Raw genomic sequence first — 18,720 nt, 5'->3', positions numbered from 1 at the left:
AATTTGATCACACGGTCAATTACGTCCCTGGGTGGGATTAAACCACCAACCTTTCGGTTAACAGCCGAACGCGCTAACAGATTGCACCACAGAGACAGCTTGCAAAAGCTTGTACTGACAAAGGCTAAAAAGCATTCATCTAGAAAGTTTCCTAGAAAAAGGTTAAAAAGGCAATAATCTGGAGAGTTTTGCAAGATTTTTCTTCCATTGACCAACGAAGAAACACATTGGTACTTTCACATGATGAGTAAGTACTTCAGGATCTCTGACACTAACATGAGCAGCAGAGTGGCGCAGTGGAAGCGTGCTGGGCCCATAACCCAGAGGTCGATGGATCGAAACCATCCTCTGCTATGTGCACTTATTTTTTTGTTAATTAAATTCTTCCAAAACTGGGATTGATATTTTGACTCTTTTATTTTTACTTAAAGTACAATAACTTTTAACATTTTAATTTGTTTTAATAGTATATTGACAGCATTGTTTTCTTTCAGAAATCCACTTAATTTTCTTTACCCTATTACTGAAATGGTAATTGACAAAAACAAGCTACATTGTCACCAGAAGAGCAATGCAAAATGTACAATTGATATTTCAAAATCATCTTTCAGCTTGAATTTCAATGATGCATTGGGGCAATGATTTTGTGAGAAACATCTTCACCCTTAAATAAAGATTTTCTTAACTTCTTACCTGTGTGCTGATTAGATATCACCTGGTTTTCACATTAAACAGATTCCCACTTGAGAAAGCAGCAAGGATGCAGTGAGGTTTATGTTTCCTGGTGTCAACCTGTATTATTTCAGTGGACATTGTAATGAGGATGCATCTTGCTGCCTTTCCAATGAAGCAAGTTTTAATCAGTAATAGGTGAAAAACCATTCCTACAAAGGTGTTAATCAGAGACTTGGCTTTGTGGACACTTTTCAGAGAGCAAATGTGTTAGCATAAAAATAAAGCCATAAAATGGAGAGCTGATTAATCACTCAATTGGATTTCTCTGCCTGCATCATTTTTTTTCTCTGCAACCCCATGCTAAATTGTGCTTCCTGTTTTTTATAAAATGACTTAATCAAATCTGACTCTGATTGCATCAGAGAAGGCCAGGTACCCTACACTATAAGAGGTGGTTTGAAATTTTGACTTGTCTACTTAAAGATCACCAAAATTTGATCACACGGTCAATTACGTCCCTGGGTGGGATTAAACCACCAACCTTTCGGTTAACAGCTGAACGTGCTAACAGATTGCACCACAGAGACAGCTTGCAAAAGCTTGTACTGACAAAGGCTAAAAAGCATTCATCTAGAAAGTTTCCTAGAAAAAGGTTAAAAAGGCAATAATCTGGAGAGTTTTGCAAGATTTTTCTTCCATTGACCAATGAAGAAACACATTGGTACTTTCACATGATGAGTGAGTACTTCAGGATCTCTTACACTTACATGAGCAGCAGAGTGGCGCAGCGGAAGCGTGCTGGGCCCATAACCCAGAGGTCGATGGATCGAAACCAACCTCTGCTATGTGCACTTATTTTTTTGTTAATTAAATTCTTCCAAAACTGGGATTGATATTTTGACTCTTTTATTTTTACCTAAAGTACAATAACTTTTAACATTTTAATTTGTTTTAATAGTATATTGACAGCATTGTTTTCTTTCAGAAATCCACTTAATTTTCTGTACCCTATTACTGAAATGGTAATTGACAAAAACAAGCTACATTGTCACCAGAAGAGCAATGCAAAATGTACAATTGATATTTCAAAATCATCTTTCCAGCTTGAATTTCAATGATGCATTGGGGCAACGATTTTGTGAGAAACATCTTCACCCTTAAATAAAGATTTTCTTAACTTCTTACCTGTGTGCTGATTAGATATCACCTGGTTTTCACATTAAACAGATTCCCACTTGAGAAAGCAGCAAGGATGCAGTGAGGTTTATGTTTCCTGGTGTCAACCTGTATTATTTCTGTGGACATTGTAATGAGGATGCATCTTGCTGCCTTTCCAATGAAGCAAGTTTTAATCAGTAATAGGTGAAAAACCATTCCTACAAAGGTGTTAATCAGAGACTTGGCTTTGTGGACACTTTTAAGAGAGCAAATGTGTTAGCATAAAAATAAAGCCATAAAATGGAGAGCTGATTAATCACTCAATTGGATTTCTCTGCCTGCATAATTTTTTTTCTCTGCAACCCCATGCTAAATTGTGCTTCCTGTTTTTTATAAAATGACTTAATCAAATCTGACTCTGATTGCATCAGAGAAGGCCAGGTACCCTACACTATAAGAGGTGGTTTGAAATTTTGACTTGTCTACTTAAAGATCACCAAAACTTGATCACACGGTCAATAACATCCCTGGGTGGGATAGAACCACCAACCTTTAGGTTAACAGCCGAATGCGCTAACCGATTGCGCCACAGAGACAGCTTGCAAAAGCATGTACTGACAAAGGCTGAAAAGCATTCATCTAGAAAGTTTCCTAGAAAAAGGTTAAAAAGGCAATAATCTGGAGAGTTTTGCAAGATTTTTCTTCCATTGACCAACGAAGAAACACATTGGTACTTTCACATGATGAGTGAGTACTTCAGGATCTCTTACACTTACACGAGCAGCAGAGTGGCGCAGCGGGGGCGTGCTGGGCCCATAACCCAGAGGTCGATGGATCGAAACCATCCTCTGCTATGTGCACTTATTTTTTTGTTAATTAAATTCTTCCAAAACTGGGATTGATATTTTGACTCTTTTATTTTTACTTAAAGTACAATAACTTTTAACATTTTAATTTGTTTTAATAGTATATTGACAGCATTGTTTTCTTTCAGAAATTCACTTAATTTTCTTTACCCTATTACTGAAATGGTAATTGACAAAAACAAGCTACATTGTCACCAGAAGAGCAATGCAAAATGTACAATTGATATTTCAAAATCATCTTTCCAGCTTGAATTTCAATGATGCATTGGGGCAATGATTTTGTGAGAAACATCATCACCCTTAAATAAAGATTTTCTTAACTTCTTACCTGTGTGCTGATTAGATATCACCTGGTTTTCACATTAAACAGATTCCCACTTGAGAAAGCAGCAAGGATGCAGTGAGGTTTATGTTTCCTGGTGTCAACCTGTATTATTTCAGTGGACATTGTAATGAGGATGCATCTTGCTGCCTTTCCAATGAAGCAAGTTTTAATCAGTAATAGGTGAAAAACCATTCCTACAAAGGTGTTAATCAGAGACTTGGCTTTGTGGACACTTTTCAGAGAGCAAATGTGTTAGCATAAAAATAAAGCCATAAAATGGAGAGCTGATTAATCACTCAATTGGATTTCTCTGCCTGCATAATTTTTTTTCTCTGCAACCCCATGCTAAATTGTGCTTCCTGTTTTTTATAAAATGACTTAATCAAATCTGACTCTGATTGCATCAGAGAAGGCCAGGTACCCTACACTATAAGAGGTGGTTTGAAATTTTGACTTGTCTACTTAAAGATCACCAAAATTTGATCACACGGTCAATTACGTCCCTGGGTGGGATTAAACCACCAACCTTTCGGTTAACAGCTGAACGTGCTAACAGATTGCACCACAGAGACAGCTTGCAGAAGCTTGTACTGACAAAGGCTAAAAAGCATTCATCTAGAAAGTTTCCTAGAAAAAGGTTAAAAAGGCAATAATCTGGAGAGTTTTGCAAGATTTTTCTTCCATTGACCAATGAAGAAACACATTGGTACTTTCACATGATGAAGGAGTACTTCAGGATCTCTTACACTTACATGAGCAGCAGAGTGGTGCAGCGGAAGCGTGCTGGGCCCATAACCCAGAGGTCGATGGATCGAAACCATCCTCTGCTATGTGCACTTATTTTTTTGTTAATTAAATTCTTCCAAAACTGGGATTGATATTTTGACTCTTTTATTTTTACCTAAAGTACAATAACTTTTAACATTTTAATTTGTTTTAATAGTATATTGACAGCATTGTTTTCTTTCAGAAATCCACTTAATTTTCTTTACCCTATTACTGAAATGGTAATTGACAAAAACAAGCTACATTGTCACCAGAAGAGCAATGCAAAATGTACAATTGATATTTCAAAATCATCTTTCCAGCTTGAATTTCAATGATGCATTGGGGCAACGATTTTGTGAGAAACATCTTCACCCTTAAATAAAGATTTTCTTAACTTCTTACCTGTGTGCTGATTAGATATCACCTGGTTTTCACATTAAACAGATTCCCACTTGAGAAAGCAGCAAGGATGCAGTGAGGTTTATGTTTCCTGGTGTCAACCTGTATTATTTCAGTGGACATTGTAATGAGAATGCATCTTGCTGCCTTTCCAATGAAGCAAGTTTTAATCAGTAATAGGTGAAAAACCATTCCTACAAAGGTGTTAATCAGAGACTTGGCTTTGTGGACACTTTTCAGAGAGCAAATGTGTTAGCATAAAAATAAAGCCATAAAATGGAGAGCTGATTAATCACTCAATTGGATTTCTCTGCCTGCATAATTTTTTTTCTCTGCAAACCCATGCTAAATTGTGCTTCCTGTTTTTTATAAAATGACTTAATCAAATCTGACTCTGATTGCATCAGAGAAGGCCAGGTACCCTACACTATAATAGGTTGTTTGAAATTTTGACTTGTCTACTTAAAGATCACCAAAACTTGATCACACGGTCAATAACATCCCTGGGTGGGATAGAACCACCAACCTTTAAGTTAACAGCCGAATGCGCTTACCGATTGCGCCACAGAGACAGCTTGCAAAAGCATGTACTGACAAAGGCTAAAAAGCATTCATCTAGAAAGTTTCCTAGAAAAAGGTTAAAAAGGCAATAATCTGGAGAGTTTTGCAAGATTTTTCTTCCATTGACCAACGAAGAAACACATTGGTACTTTCACATGATGAGTGAGTACTTCAGGATCTCTGATACTAACATGAGCAGCAGAGTGGCCCAGCGGAAGCGTGCTGGGCCCATAACCCAGAGGTCGATGGATCGAAACCATCCTCTGTTATGTGCACTTATTTTTTTGTTAATTAAATTCTTCCAAAACTGGGATTGATATTTTGACTCTTTTATTTTTACTTAAAGTACAATAACTTTTAACATTTTAATTTGTTTTAATAGTATATTGACAGCATTGTTTTCTTTCAGAAATCCACTTAATTTTCTTTACCCTATTACTGAAATGGTAATTGACAAAAACAAGCTACATTGTCACCAGAAGAGCAATGCAAAATGTACAATTGATATTTCAAAATCATCTTTCCAGCTTGAATTTCAATGATGCATTGGGGCAATGATTTTGTGAGAAACATCTTCACCCTTAAATAAAGATTTTCTTAACTTCTTACCTGTGTGCTGATTAGATATCACCTGGTTTTCACATTAAACAGATTCCCACTTGAGAAAGCAGCAAGGATGCAGTGAGGTTTATGTTTCCTGGTGTCAACCTGTATTATTTCAGTGGACATTGTAATGAGGATGCATCTTGCTGCCTTTCCAATGAAGCAAGTTTTAATCAGTAATAGGTGAAAAACCATTCCTACAAAGGTGTTAATCAGAGACTTGGCTTTGTGGACACTTTTCAGAGAGCAAATGTGTTAGCATAAAAATAAAGCCATAAAATGGAGAGCTGATTAATCACTCAATTGGATTTCTCTGCCTGCATAATTTTTTTTCTCTGCAACCCCATGCTAAATTGTGCTTCCTGTTTTTTATAAAATGACTTAATCAAATCTGACTCTGATTGCATCAGAGAAGGCCAGGTACCCTACACTATAAGAGGTGGTTTGAAATTTTGACTTGTCTACTTAAAGATCACCAAAATTTGATCACACGGTCAATTACGTCCCTGGGTGGGATTAAACCACCAACCTTTCGGTTAACAGCTGAACGTGCTTACAGATTGCACCACAGAGACAGCTTGCAAAAGCTTGTACTGACAAAGGCTAAAAAGCATTCATCTAGAAAGTTTCCTAGAAAAAGGTTAAAAAGGCAATAATCTGGAGAGTTTTGCAAGATTTTTCTTCCATTGACTAATGAAGAAACACATTGGTACTTTCACATGATGAAGGAGTACTTCAGGATCTCTTACACTTACATGAGCAGCAGAGTGGTGCAGCGGAAGCGTGCTGGGCCCATAACCCAGAGGTCGATGGATCGAAACCATCCTCTGCTATGTGCACTTATTTTTTTGTTAATTAAATTCTTCCAAAACTGGGATTGATATTTTGACTCTTTTATTTTTACCTAAAGTACAATAACTTTTAACATTTTAATTTGTTTTAATAGTATATTGACAGCATTGTTTTCTTTCAGAAATCCACTTAATTTTCTTTACCCTATTACTGAAATGGTAATTGACAAAAACAAGCTACATTGTCACCAGAAGAGCAATGCAAAATGTACAATTGATATTTCAAAATCATCTTTCCAGCTTGAATTTCAATGATGCATTGGGGCAACGATTTTGTGAGAAACATCTTCACCCTTAAATAAAGATTTTCTTAACTTCTTACCTGTGTGCTGATTAGATATCACCTGGTTTTCACATTAAACAGATTCCCACTTGAGAAAGCAGCAAGGATGCAGTGAGGTTTATGTTTCCTGGTGTCAACCTGTATTATTTCAGTGGACATTGTAATGAGGATGCATCTTGCTGCCTTTCCAATGAAGCAAGTTTTAATCAGTAATAGGTGAAAAACCATTCCTACAAAGGTGTTAATCAGAGACTTGGCTTTGTGGACACTTTTCAGAGAGCAAATGTGTTAGCATAAAAATAAAGCCATAAAATGGAGAGCTGATTAATCACTCAATTGGATTTCTCTGCCTGCATAATTTTTTTTCTCTGCAAACCCATGCTAAATTGTGCTTCCTGTTTTTTATAAAATGACTTAATCAAATCTGACTCTGATTGCATCAGAGAAGGCCAGGTACCCTACACTATAATAGGTTGTTTGAAATTTTGACTTGTCTACTTAAAGATCACCAAAACTTGATCACACGGTCAATAACATCCCTGGGTGGGATAGAACCACCAACCTTTAAGTTAACAGCCGAATGCGCTTACCGATTGCGCCACAGAGACAGCTTGCAAAAGCATGTACTGACAAAGGCTAAAAAGCATTCATCTAGAAAGTTTCCTAGAAAAAGGTTAAAAAGGCAATAATCTGGAGAGTTTTGCAAGATTTTTCTTCCATTGACCAACGAAGAAACACATTGGTACTTTCACATGATGAGTGAGTACTTCAGGATCTCTGACACTAACATGAGCAGCAGAGTGGCGCAGTGGAAGCGTGCTGGGCCCATAACCCAGAGGTCGATGGATCGAAACCATCCTCTGCTATGTGCACTTATTTTTTTGTTAATTAAATTCTTCCAAAACTGGGATTGATATTTTGACTCTTTTATTTTTACTTAAAGTACAATAACTTTTAACATTTTAATTTGTTTTAATAGTATATTGACAGCATTGTTTTCTTTCAGAAATCCACTTAATTTTCTTTACCCTATTACTGAAATGGTAATTGACAAAAACAAGCTACATTGTCACCAGAAGAGCAATGCAAAATGTACAATTGATATTTCAAAATCATCTTTCAGCTTGAATTTCAATGATGCATTGGGGCAATGATTTTGTGAGAAACATCTTCACCCTTAAATAAAGATTTTCTTAACTTCTTACCTGTGTGCTGATTAGATATCACCTGGTTTTCACATTAAACAGATTCCCACTTGAGAAAGCAGCAAGGATGCAGTGAGGTTTATGTTTCCTGGTGTCAACCTGTATTATTTCAGTGGACATTGTAATGAGGATGCATCTTGCTGCCTTTCCAATGAAGCAAGTTTTAATCAGTAATAGGTGAAAAACCATTCCTACAAAGGTGTTAATCAGAGACTTGGCTTTGTGGACACTTTTCAGAGAGCAAATGTGTTAGCATAAAAATAAAGCCATAAAATGGAGAGCTGATTAATCACTCAATTGGATTTCTCTGCCTGCATAATTTTTTTTCTCTGCAACCCCATGCTAAATTGTGCTTCCTGTTTTTTATAAAATGACTTAATCAAATCTGACTCTGATTGCATCAGAGAAGGCCAGGTACCCTACACTATAAGAGGTGGTTTGAAATTTTGACTTGTCTACTTAAAGATCACCAAAATTTGATCACACGGTCAATTACGTCCCTGGGTGGGATTAAACCACCAACCTTTCGGTTAACAGCTGAACGTGCTAACAGATTGCACCACAGAGACAGCTTGCAAAAGCTTGTACTGACAAAGGCTAAAAAGCATTCATCTAGAAAGTTTCCTAGAAAAAGGTTAAAAAGGCAATAATCTGGAGAGTTTTGCAAGATTTTTCTTCCATTGACCAATGAAGAAACACATTGGTACTTTCACATGATGAAGGAGTACTTCAGGATCTCTTACACTTACATGAGCAGCAGAGTGGTGCAGCGGAAGCGTGCTGGGCCCATAACCCAGAGGTCGATGGATCGAAACCATCCTCTGCTATGTGCACTTATTTTATTGTTAATTAAATTCTTCCAAAACTGGGATTGATATTTTGACTCTTTTATTTTTACCTAAAGTACAATAACTTTTAACATTTTAATTTGTTTTAATAGTATATTGACAGCATTGTTTTCTTTCAGAAATCCACTTAATTTTCTTTACCCTATTACTGAAATGGTAATTGACAAAAACAAGCTACATTGTCACCAGAAGAGCAATGCAAAATGTACAATTGATATTTCAAAATCATCTTTCCAGCTTGAATTTCAATGATGCATTGGGGCAACGATTTTGTGAGAAACATCTTCACCCTTAAATAAAGATTTTCTTAACTTCTTACCTGTGTGCTGATTAGATATCACCTGGTTTTCACATTAAACAGATTCCCACTTGAGAAAGCAGCAAGGATGCAGTGAGGTTTATGTTTCCTGGTGTCAACCTGTATTATTTCAGTGGACATTGTAATGAGGATGCATCTTGCTGCCTTTCCTATGAAGCAAGTTTTAATCAGTAATAGGTGAAAAACCATTCCTACAAAGGTGTTAATCAGAGACTTGGCTTTGTGGACACTTTTCAGAGAGCAAATGTGTTAGCATAAAAATAAAGCCATAAAATGGAGAGCTGATTAATCACTCAATTGGATTTCTCTGCCTGCATAATTTTTTTTCTCTGCAAACCCATGCTAAATTGTGCTTCCTGTTTTTTATAAAATGACTTAATCAAATCTGACTCTGATTGCATCAGAGAAGGCCAGGTACCCTACACTATAATAGGTTGTTTGAAATTTTGACTTGTCTACTTAAAGATCACCAAAACTTAATCACACGGTCAATAACATCCCTGGGTGGGATAGAACCACCAACCTTTAAGTTAACAGCCGAATGCGCTTACCGATTGCGCCACAGAGACAGCTTGCAAAAGCATGTACTGACAAAGGCTAAAAAGCATTCATCTAGAAAGTTTCCTAGAAAAAGGTTAAAAAGGCAATAATCTGGAGAGTTTTGCAAGATTTTTCTTCCATTGACCAACGAAGAAACACATTGGTACTTTCACATGATGAGTGAGTACTTCAGGATCTCTGACACTAACATGAGCAGCAGAGTGGCGCAGTGGAAGCGTGCTGGGCCCATAACCCAGAGGTCGATGGATCGAAACCATCCTCTGCTATGTGCACTTATTTTTTTGTTAATTAAATTCTTCCAAAACAGGGATTGATATTTTGACTCTTTTATTTTTACTTTAAGTACAATAACTTTTAACATTTTAATTTGTTTTAATAGTATATTGACAGCATTGTTTTCTTTCAGAAATCCACTTAATTTTCTTTACCCTATTACTGAAATGGTAATTGACAAAAACAAGCTACATTGTCACCAGAAGAGCAATGCAAAATGTACAATTGATATTTCAAAATCATCTTTCCAGCTTGAATTTCAATGATGCATTGGGGCAATGATTTTGTGAGAAACATCTTCACCCTTAAATAAAGATTTTCTTAACTTCTTTCCTGTGTGCTGATTAGATATCACCTGGTTTTCACATTAAACAGATTCCCACTTGAGAAAGCAGCAAGGATGCAGTGAGGTTTATGTTTCCTTGTGTCAACCTGTATTATTTCAGTGGACATTGTAATGAGGATGCATCTTGCTGCCTTTCCAATGAAGCAAGTTTTAATCAGTAATAGGTGAAAAACCATTCCTACAAAGGTGTTAATCAGAGACTTGGCTTTGTGGACACTTTTCAGAGAGCAAATGTGTTAGCATAAAAATAAAGCCATAAAATGGAGAGCCGATTAATCACTCAATTGGATTTCTCTGCCTGCATAATTTTTTTTCTCTGCAACCCCATGCTAAATTGTGCTTCCTGTTTTTTATAAAATGACTTCATCAAATCTGACTCTGATTGCATCAGAGAAGGCCAGGTACCCTACACTATAAGAGGAGGTTTGAAATTTTGACTTGTCTACTTAAAGATCACCAAAATTTGATCACACGGTCAATTACGTCCCTGGGTGGGATTAAACCACCAACCTTTCGGTTAACAGCTGAACGTGCTAACAGATTGCACCACAGAGACAGCTTGCAAAAGCTTGTACTGACAAAGGCTAAAAAGCATTCATCTAGAAAGTTTCCTAGAAAAAGGTTAAAAAGGCAATAATCTGGAGAGTTTTGCAAGATTTTTCTTCCATTGACCAACGAAGAAACACATTGGTACTTTCACAAGATGAGTGAGTACTTCAGGATCTCTGACACTAACATGAGCAGCAGAGTGGCGCAGTGGAAGCGTGCTGGGCCCATAACCCAGAGATCGATGGATCGAAACCATCCTCTGCTATGTGCACTTATTTTTTTGTTAATTAAATTCTTCCAAAACTGGGATTGATATTTTGACTCTTTTATTTTTACCTAAAGTACAATAACTTTTAACATTTTAATTTGTTTTAATAGTATATTGACAGCATTGTTTTCTTTCTGAAATCCACTTAATTTTCTTTACCCTATTACTGAAATGGTAATTGACAAAAACAAGCTACATTGTCACCAGAAGAGCAATGCAAAATGTACAATTGATATTTCAAAATCATCTTTCCAGCTTGAATTTCAATGATGCATTGGGGCAACGATTTTGTGAGAAACATCTTCACCCTTAAATAAAGATTTTCTTAACTTCTTACCTGTGTGCTGATTAGATATCACCTGGTTTTCACATTAAACAGATTCCCACTTGAGAAAGCAGCAAGGATGCAGTGAGGTTTATGTTTCCTGGTGTCAACCTGTATTATTTCAGTGGACATTGTAATGAGGATGCATCTTGCTGCCTTTCCAATGAAGCAAGTTTTAATCAGTAATAGGTGAAAAACCATTCCTACAAAGGTGTTAATCAGAGACTTGGCTTTGTGGACACTTTTCAGAGAGCAAATGTGTTGGCATAAAAATAAAGCCATAAAATGGAGAGCTGATTAATCACTCAATTGGATTTCTCTGCCTGCATAATTTTTTTTCTCTGCAACCCCATGCTAAATTGTGCTTCCTGTTTTTTATAAAATGACTTAATCAAATCTGACTCTGATTGCATCAGAGAAGGCCAGATACCCTACACTATAATAGGTGGTTTGAAAGTTTGACTTGTCTACTTAAAGATCACCAAAATTTGATCACACGGTCAATTACGTCCCTGGGTGGGATTAAACCACCAACCTTTCGGTTAACAGCCGAACGCGCTAACAGATTGCACCACAGAGACAGCTTGCAAAAGCTTGTACTGACAAAGGCTAAAAAGCATTCATCTAGAAAGTTTCCTAGAAAAAGGTTAAAAAGGCAATAATCTGGAGAGTTTTGCAAGATTTTTCTTCCATTGACCAACGAAGAAACACATTGGTACTTTCACATGATGAGTAAGTACTTCAGGATCTCTGACACTAACATGAGCAGCAGAGTGGCGCAGTGGAAGCGTGCTGGGCCCATAACCCAGAGGTCGATGGATCGAAACCATCCTCTGCTATGTGCACTTATTTTTTTGTTAATTAAATTCTTCCAAAACTGGGATTGATATTTTGACTCTTTTATTTTTACTTAAAGTACAATAACTTTTAACATTTTAATTTGTTTTAATAGTATATTGACAGCATTGTTTTCTTTCAGAAATCCACTTAATTTTCTTTACCCTATTACTGAAATGGTAATTGACAAAAACAAGCTACATTGTCACCAGAAGAGCAATGCAAAATGTACAATTGATATTTCAAAATCATCTTTCAGCTTGAATTTCAATGATGCATTGGGGCAATGATTTTGTGAGAAACATCTTCACCCTTAAATAAAGATTTTCTTAACTTCTTACCTGTGTGCTGATTAGATATCACCTGGTTTTCACATTAAACAGATTCCCACTTGAGAAAGCAGCAAGGATGCAGTGAGGTTTATGTTTCCTGGTGTCAACCTGTATTATTTCAGTGGACATTGTAATGAGGATGCATCTTGCTGCCTTTCCAATGAAGCAAGTTTTAATCAGTAATAGGTGAAAAACCATTCCTACAAAGGTGTTAATCAGAGACTTGGCTTTGTGGACACTTTTCAGAGAGCAAATGTGTTAGCATAAAAATAAAGCCATAAAATGGAGAGCTGATTAATCACTCAATTGGATTTCTCTGCCTGCATCATTTTTTTTCTCTGCAACCCCATGCTAAATTGTGCTTCCTGTTTTTTATAAAATGACTTAATCAAATCTGACTCTGATTGCATCAGAGAAGGCCAGGTACCCTACACTATAAGAGGTGGTTTGAAATTTTGACTTGTCTACTTAAAGATCACCAAAATTTGATCACACGGTCAATTACGTCCCTGGGTGGGATTAAACCACCAACCTTTCGGTTAACAGCTGAACGTGCTAACAGATTGCACCACAGAGACAGCTTGCAAAAGCTTGTACTGACAAAGGCTAAAAAGCATTCATCTAGAAAGTTTCCTAGAAAAAGGTTAAAAAGGCAATAATCTGGAGAGTTTTGCAAGATTTTTCTTCCATTGACCAATGAAGAAACACATTGGTACTTTCACATGATGAAGGAGTACTTCAGGATCTCTTACACTAACATGAGCAGCAGAGTGGTGCAGCGGAAGCGTGCTGGGCCCATAACCCAGAGGTCGATGGATCGAAACCATCCTCTGCTATGTGCACTTATTTTTTTGTTAATTAAATTCTTCCAAAACTGGGATTGATATTTTGACTCTTTTATTTTTACCTAAAGTACAATAACTTTTAACATTTTAATTTGTTTTAATAGTATATTGACAGCATTGTTTTCTTTCAGAAATCCACTTAATTTTCTTTACCCTATTACTGAAATGGTAATTGACAAAAACAAGCTACATTGTCACCAGAAGAGCAATGCAAAATGTACAATTGATATTTCAAAATCATCTTTCCAGCTTGAATTTCAATGATGCATTGGGGCAACGATTTTGTGAGAAACATCTTCACCCTTAAAGAAAGATTTTCTTAACTTCTTACCTGTGTGCTGATTAGATATCACCTGGTTTTCACATTAAACAGATTCCCACTTGAGAAAGCAGCAAGGATGCAGTGAGGTTTATGTTTCCTGGTGTCAACCTGTATTATTTCAGTGGACATTGTAATGAGGATGCATCTTGCTGCCTTTCCAATGAAGCAAGTTTTAATCAGTAATAGGTGAAAAACCATTCCTACAAAGGTGTTAATCAGAGACTTGGCTTTGTGGACACTTTTCAGAGAGCAAATGTGTTAGCATAAAAATAAAGCCATAAAATGGAGAGCTGATTAATCACTCAATTGGATTTCTCTGCCTGCATAATTTTTTTTCTCTGCAAACCCATGCTAAATTGTGCTTCCTGTTTTTTATAAAATGACTTAATCAAATCTGACTCTGATTGCATCAGAGAAGGCCAGGTACCCTACACTATAATAGGTTGTTTGAAATTTTGACTTGTCTACTTAAAGATCACCAAAACTTGATCACACGGTCAATAACATCCCTGGGTGGGATAGAACCACCAACCTTTAACTTAACAGCCGAATGCGCTTACCGATTGCACCACAGAGACAGCTTGCAAAAGCATGTACTGACAAAGGCTAAAAAGCATTCATCTAGAAAGTTTCCTAGAAAAAGGTTAAAAAGGCAATAATCTGGAGAGTTTTGCAAGATTTTTCTTCCATTGACCAACGAAGAAACACATTGGTACTTTCACATGATGAGTGAGTACTTCAGGATCTCTGACACTAACATGAGCAGCAGAGTGGCGCAGTGGAAGCGTGCTGGGCCCATAACCCAGAGGTCGATGGATCGAAACCATCCTCTGCTATGTGCACTTATTTTTTTGTTAATTAAATTCTTCCAAAACTGGGATTGATATTTTGACTCTTTTATTTTTACTTAAAGTACAATAACTTTTAACATTTTAATTTGTTTTAATAGTATATTGACAGCATTGTTTTCTTTCAGAAATCCACTTAATTTTCTTTACCCTATTACTGAAATGGTAATTGACAAAAACAAGCTACATTGTCACCAGAAGAGCAATGCAAAATGTACAATTGATATTTCAAAATCATCTTTCCAGCTTGAATTTCAATGATGCATTGGGGCAATGATTTTGTGAGAAACATCTTCACCCTTAAATAAAGATTTTCTTAACTTCTTACCTGTGTGCTGATTAGATATCACCTGGTTTTCACATTAAACAGATTCCCACTTGAGAAAGCAGCAAGGATGCAGTGAGGTTTATGTTTCCTGGTGTCAACCTGTATTATTTCAGTGGACATTGTAATGAGGATGCATCTTGCTGCCTTTCCAATGAAGCAAGTTTTAATCAGTAATAGGTGAAAAACCATTCCTACAAAGGTGTTAATCTGAGACTTGGCTTTGTGGACACTTTTCAGAGAGCAAATGTGTTAGCATAAAAATAAAGCCATAAAATGGAGAGCTGATTAATCACTCAATTGGATTTCTCTGCCTGCATCATTTTTTTTCTCTGCAACCCCATGCTAAATTGTGCTTCCTGTTTTTTATAAAATGACTTAATCAAATCTGACTCTGATTGCATCAGAGAAGGCCAGGTACCCTACACTATAAGAGGTGGTTTGAAATTTTGACTTGTCTACTTAAAGATCACCAAAATTTGATCACACGGTCAATTACGTCCCTGGGTGGGATTAAACCACCAACCTTTCGGTTAACAGCTGAACGTGCTAACAGATTGCACCACAGAGACAGCTTGCAAAAGCTTGTACTGACAAAGGCTAAAAAGCATTCATCTAGAAAGTTTCCTAGAAAAAGGTTAAAAAGGCAATAATCTGGAGAGTTTTGCAAGATTTTTCTTCCATTGACCAATGAAGAAACACATTGGTACTTTCACATGATGAAGGAGTACTTCAGGATCTCTTACACTTACATGAGCAGCAGAGTGGTGCAGCGGAAGCGTGCTGGGCCCATAACCCAGAGGTCGATGGATCGAAACCATCCTCTGCTATGTGCACTTATTTTATTGTTAATTAAATTCTTCCAAAACTGGGATTGATATTTTGACTCTTTTATTTTTACCTAAAGTACAATAACTTTTAACATTTTAATTTGTTTTAATAGTATATTGACAGCATTGTTTTCTTTCAGAAATCCACTTAATTTTCTTTACCCTATTACTGAAATGGTAATTGACAAAAACAAGCTACATTGTCACCAGAAGAGCAATGCAAAATGTACAATTGATATTTCAAAATCATCTTTCCAGCTTGAATTTCAATGATGCATTGGGGCAACGATTTTGTGAGAAACATCTTCACCCTTAAATAAAGATTTTCTTAACTTCTTACCTGTGTGCTGATTAGATATCACCTGGTTTTCACATTAAACAGATTCCCACTTGAGAAAGCAGCAAGGATGCAGTGAGGTTTATGTTTCCTGGTGTCAACCTGTATTATTTCAGTGGACATTGTAATGAGGATGCATCTTGCTGCCTTTCCTATGAAGCAAGTTTTAATCAGTAATAGGTGAAAAACCATTCCTACAAAGGTGTTAATCAGAGACTTGGCTTTGTGGACACTTTTCAGAGAGCAAATGTGTTAGCATAAAAATAAAGCCATAAAATGGAGAGCTGATTAATCACTCAATTGGATTTCTCTGCCTGCATAATTTTTTTTCTCTGCAAACCCATGCTAAATTGTGCTTCCTGTTTTTTATAAAATGACTTAATCAAATCTGACTCTGATTGCATCAGAGAAGGCCAGGTACCCTACACTATAATAGGTTGTTTGAAATTTTGACTTGTCTACTTAAAGATCACCAAAACTTAATCACACGGTCAATAACATCCCTGGGTGGGATAGAACCACCAACCTTTAAGTTAACAGCCGAATGCGCTTACCGATTGCGCCACAGAGACAGCTTGCAAAAGCATGTACTGACAAAGGCTAAAAAGCATTCATCTAGAAAGTTTCCTAGAAAAAGGTTAAAAAGGCAATAATCTGGAGAGTTTTGCAAGATTTTTCTTCCATTGACCAACGAAGAAACACATTGGTACTTTCACATGATGAGTGAGTACTTCAGGATCTCTGACACTAACATGAGCAGCAGAGTGGCGCAGTGGAAGCGTGCTGGGCCCATAACCCAGAGGTCGATGGATCGAAACCATCCTCTGCTATGTGCACTTATTTTTTTGTTAATTAAATTCTTCCAAAACAGGGATTGATATTTTGACTCTTTTATTTTTACTTAAAGTACAATAACTTTTAACATTTTAATTTGTTTTAATAGTATATTGACAGCATTGTTTTCTTTCAGAAATCCACTTAATTTTCTTTACCCTATTACTGAAATGGTAATTGACAAAAACAAGCTACATTGTCACCAGAAGAGCAATGCAAAATGTACAATTGATATTTCAAAATCATCTTTCCAGCTTGAATTTCAATGATGCATTGGGGCAATGATTTTGTGAGAAACATCTTCACCCTTAAATAAAGATTTTCTTAACTTCTTTCCTGTGTGCTGATTAGATATCACCTGGTTTTCACATTAAACAGATTCCCACTTGAGAAAGCAGCAAGGATGCAGTGAGGTTTATGTTTCCTTGTGTCAACCTGTATTATTTCAGTGGACATTGTAATGAGGATGCATCTTGCTGCCTTTCCAATGAAGCAAGTTTTAATCAGTAATAGGTGAAAAACCATTCCTACAAAGGTGTTAATCAGAGACTTGGCTTTGTGGACACTTTTCAGAGAGCAAATGTGTTAGCATAAAAATAAAGCCATAAAATGGAGAGCCGATTAATCACTCAATTGGATTTCTCTGCCTGCATAATTTTTTTTCTCTGCAACCCCATGCTAAATTGTGCTTCCTGTTTTTTATAAAATGACTTCATCAAATCTGACTCTGATTGCATCAGAGAAGGCCAGGTACCCTACACTATAAGAGGAGGTTTGAAATTTTGACTTGTCTACTTAAAGATCACCAAAATTTGATCACACGGTCAATTACGTCCCTGGGTGGGATTAAACCACCAACCTTTCGGTTAACAGCTGAACGTGCTAACAGATTGCACCACAGAGACAGCTTGCAAAAGCTTGTACTGACAAAGGCTAAAAAGCATTCATCTAGAAAGTTTCCTAGAAAAAGGTTAAAAAGGCAATAATCTGGAGAGTTTTGCAAGATTTTTCTTCCATTGACCAACGAAGAAACACATTGGTACTTTCACAAGATGAGTGAGTACTTCAGGATCTCTGACACTAACATGAGCAGCAGAGTGGCGCAGTGGAAGCGTGCTGGGCCCATAACCCAGAGATCGATGGATCGAAACCATCCTCTGCTATGTGCACTTATTTTTTTGTTAATTAAATTCTTCCAAAACTGGGATTGATATTTTGACTCTTTTATTTTTACCTAAAGTACAATAACTTTTAACATTTTAATTTGTTTTAATAGTATATTGACAGCATTGTTTTCTTTCAGAAATCCACTTAATTTTCTTTACCCTATTACTGAAATGGTAATTGACAAAAACAAGCTACATTGTCACCAGAAGAGCAATGCAAAATGTACAATTGATATTTCAAAATCATCTTTCAGCTTGAATTTCAATGATGCATTGGGGCAATGATTTTGTGAGAAACATCTTCACCCTTAAATAAAGATTTTCTTAACTTCTTACCTGTGTGCTGATTAGATATCACCTGGTTTTCACATTAAACAGATTCCCACTTGAGAAAGCAGCAAGGATGCAGTGAGGTTTATGTTTCCTGGTGTCAACCTGTATTATTTCAGTGGACATTGTAATGAGGATGCATCTTGCTGCCTTTCCAATGAAGCAAGTTTTAATCAGTAATAGGTGAAAAACCATTCCTACAAAGGTGTTAATCAGAGACTTGGCTTTGTGGACACTTTTCAGAGAGCAAATGTGTTAGCATAAAAATAAAGCCATAAAATGGAGAGCTGATTAATCACTCAATTGGATTTCTCTGCCTGCATCATTTTTTTTCTCTGCAACCCCATGCTAAATTGTGCTTCCTGTTTTTTATAAAATGACTTAATCAAATCTGACTCTGATTGCATCAGAGAAGGCCAGGTACCCTACACTATAAGAGGTGGTTTGAAATTTTGACTTGTCTACTTAAAGATCACCAAAATTTGATCACACGGTCAATTACGTCCCTGGGTGGGATTAAACCACCAACCT

At 36.6% G+C, this 18,720-nt stretch overlaps 8 non-coding genes across 8 annotated transcripts; all 8 read left to right on the top strand.

Annotated features, from left to right (window-relative positions):
- The first annotated feature begins 282 nt into the window (after positions 1-282).
- TRNAM-CAU (transfer RNA methionine (anticodon CAU)) lies at positions 283-354 on the top strand. The gene has a single exon. It is a non-coding gene; the product is annotated as a tRNA-Met (tRNA).
- Positions 355-7,283: 6,929 nt separating this feature from the next.
- On the top strand, positions 7,284-7,355 carry TRNAM-CAU (transfer RNA methionine (anticodon CAU)). The gene has a single exon. It is a non-coding gene; the product is annotated as a tRNA-Met (tRNA).
- A 2,261-nt stretch (positions 7,356-9,616) lies between these two features.
- Positions 9,617-9,688, top strand: TRNAM-CAU (transfer RNA methionine (anticodon CAU)). Its single transcript has one exon. It is a non-coding gene; the product is annotated as a tRNA-Met (tRNA).
- Positions 9,689-10,783: 1,095 nt separating this feature from the next.
- Positions 10,784-10,855, top strand: TRNAM-CAU (transfer RNA methionine (anticodon CAU)). The gene has a single exon. It is a non-coding gene; the product is annotated as a tRNA-Met (tRNA).
- A 1,095-nt stretch (positions 10,856-11,950) lies between these two features.
- On the top strand, positions 11,951-12,022 carry TRNAM-CAU (transfer RNA methionine (anticodon CAU)). Its single transcript has one exon. It is a non-coding gene; the product is annotated as a tRNA-Met (tRNA).
- Positions 12,023-14,283: 2,261 nt separating this feature from the next.
- TRNAM-CAU (transfer RNA methionine (anticodon CAU)) lies at positions 14,284-14,355 on the top strand. Its single transcript has one exon. It is a non-coding gene; the product is annotated as a tRNA-Met (tRNA).
- A 2,262-nt stretch (positions 14,356-16,617) lies between these two features.
- TRNAM-CAU (transfer RNA methionine (anticodon CAU)) lies at positions 16,618-16,689 on the top strand. Its single transcript has one exon. It is a non-coding gene; the product is annotated as a tRNA-Met (tRNA).
- A 1,095-nt stretch (positions 16,690-17,784) lies between these two features.
- On the top strand, positions 17,785-17,856 carry TRNAM-CAU (transfer RNA methionine (anticodon CAU)). The gene has a single exon. It is a non-coding gene; the product is annotated as a tRNA-Met (tRNA).
- Positions 17,857-18,720: the final 864 nt, after the last annotated feature.

Source organism: Pseudophryne corroboree, chromosome 4, assembly GCF_028390025.1.
Source record: "Pseudophryne corroboree isolate aPseCor3 chromosome 4, aPseCor3.hap2, whole genome shotgun sequence".
Classification (NCBI taxonomy): Eukaryota; Metazoa; Chordata; class Amphibia; order Anura; family Myobatrachidae; genus Pseudophryne; species Pseudophryne corroboree.
Note: the sequence above shows the minus strand (reverse complement) of the source record. Positions and strands in the feature narration are given on the sequence as shown.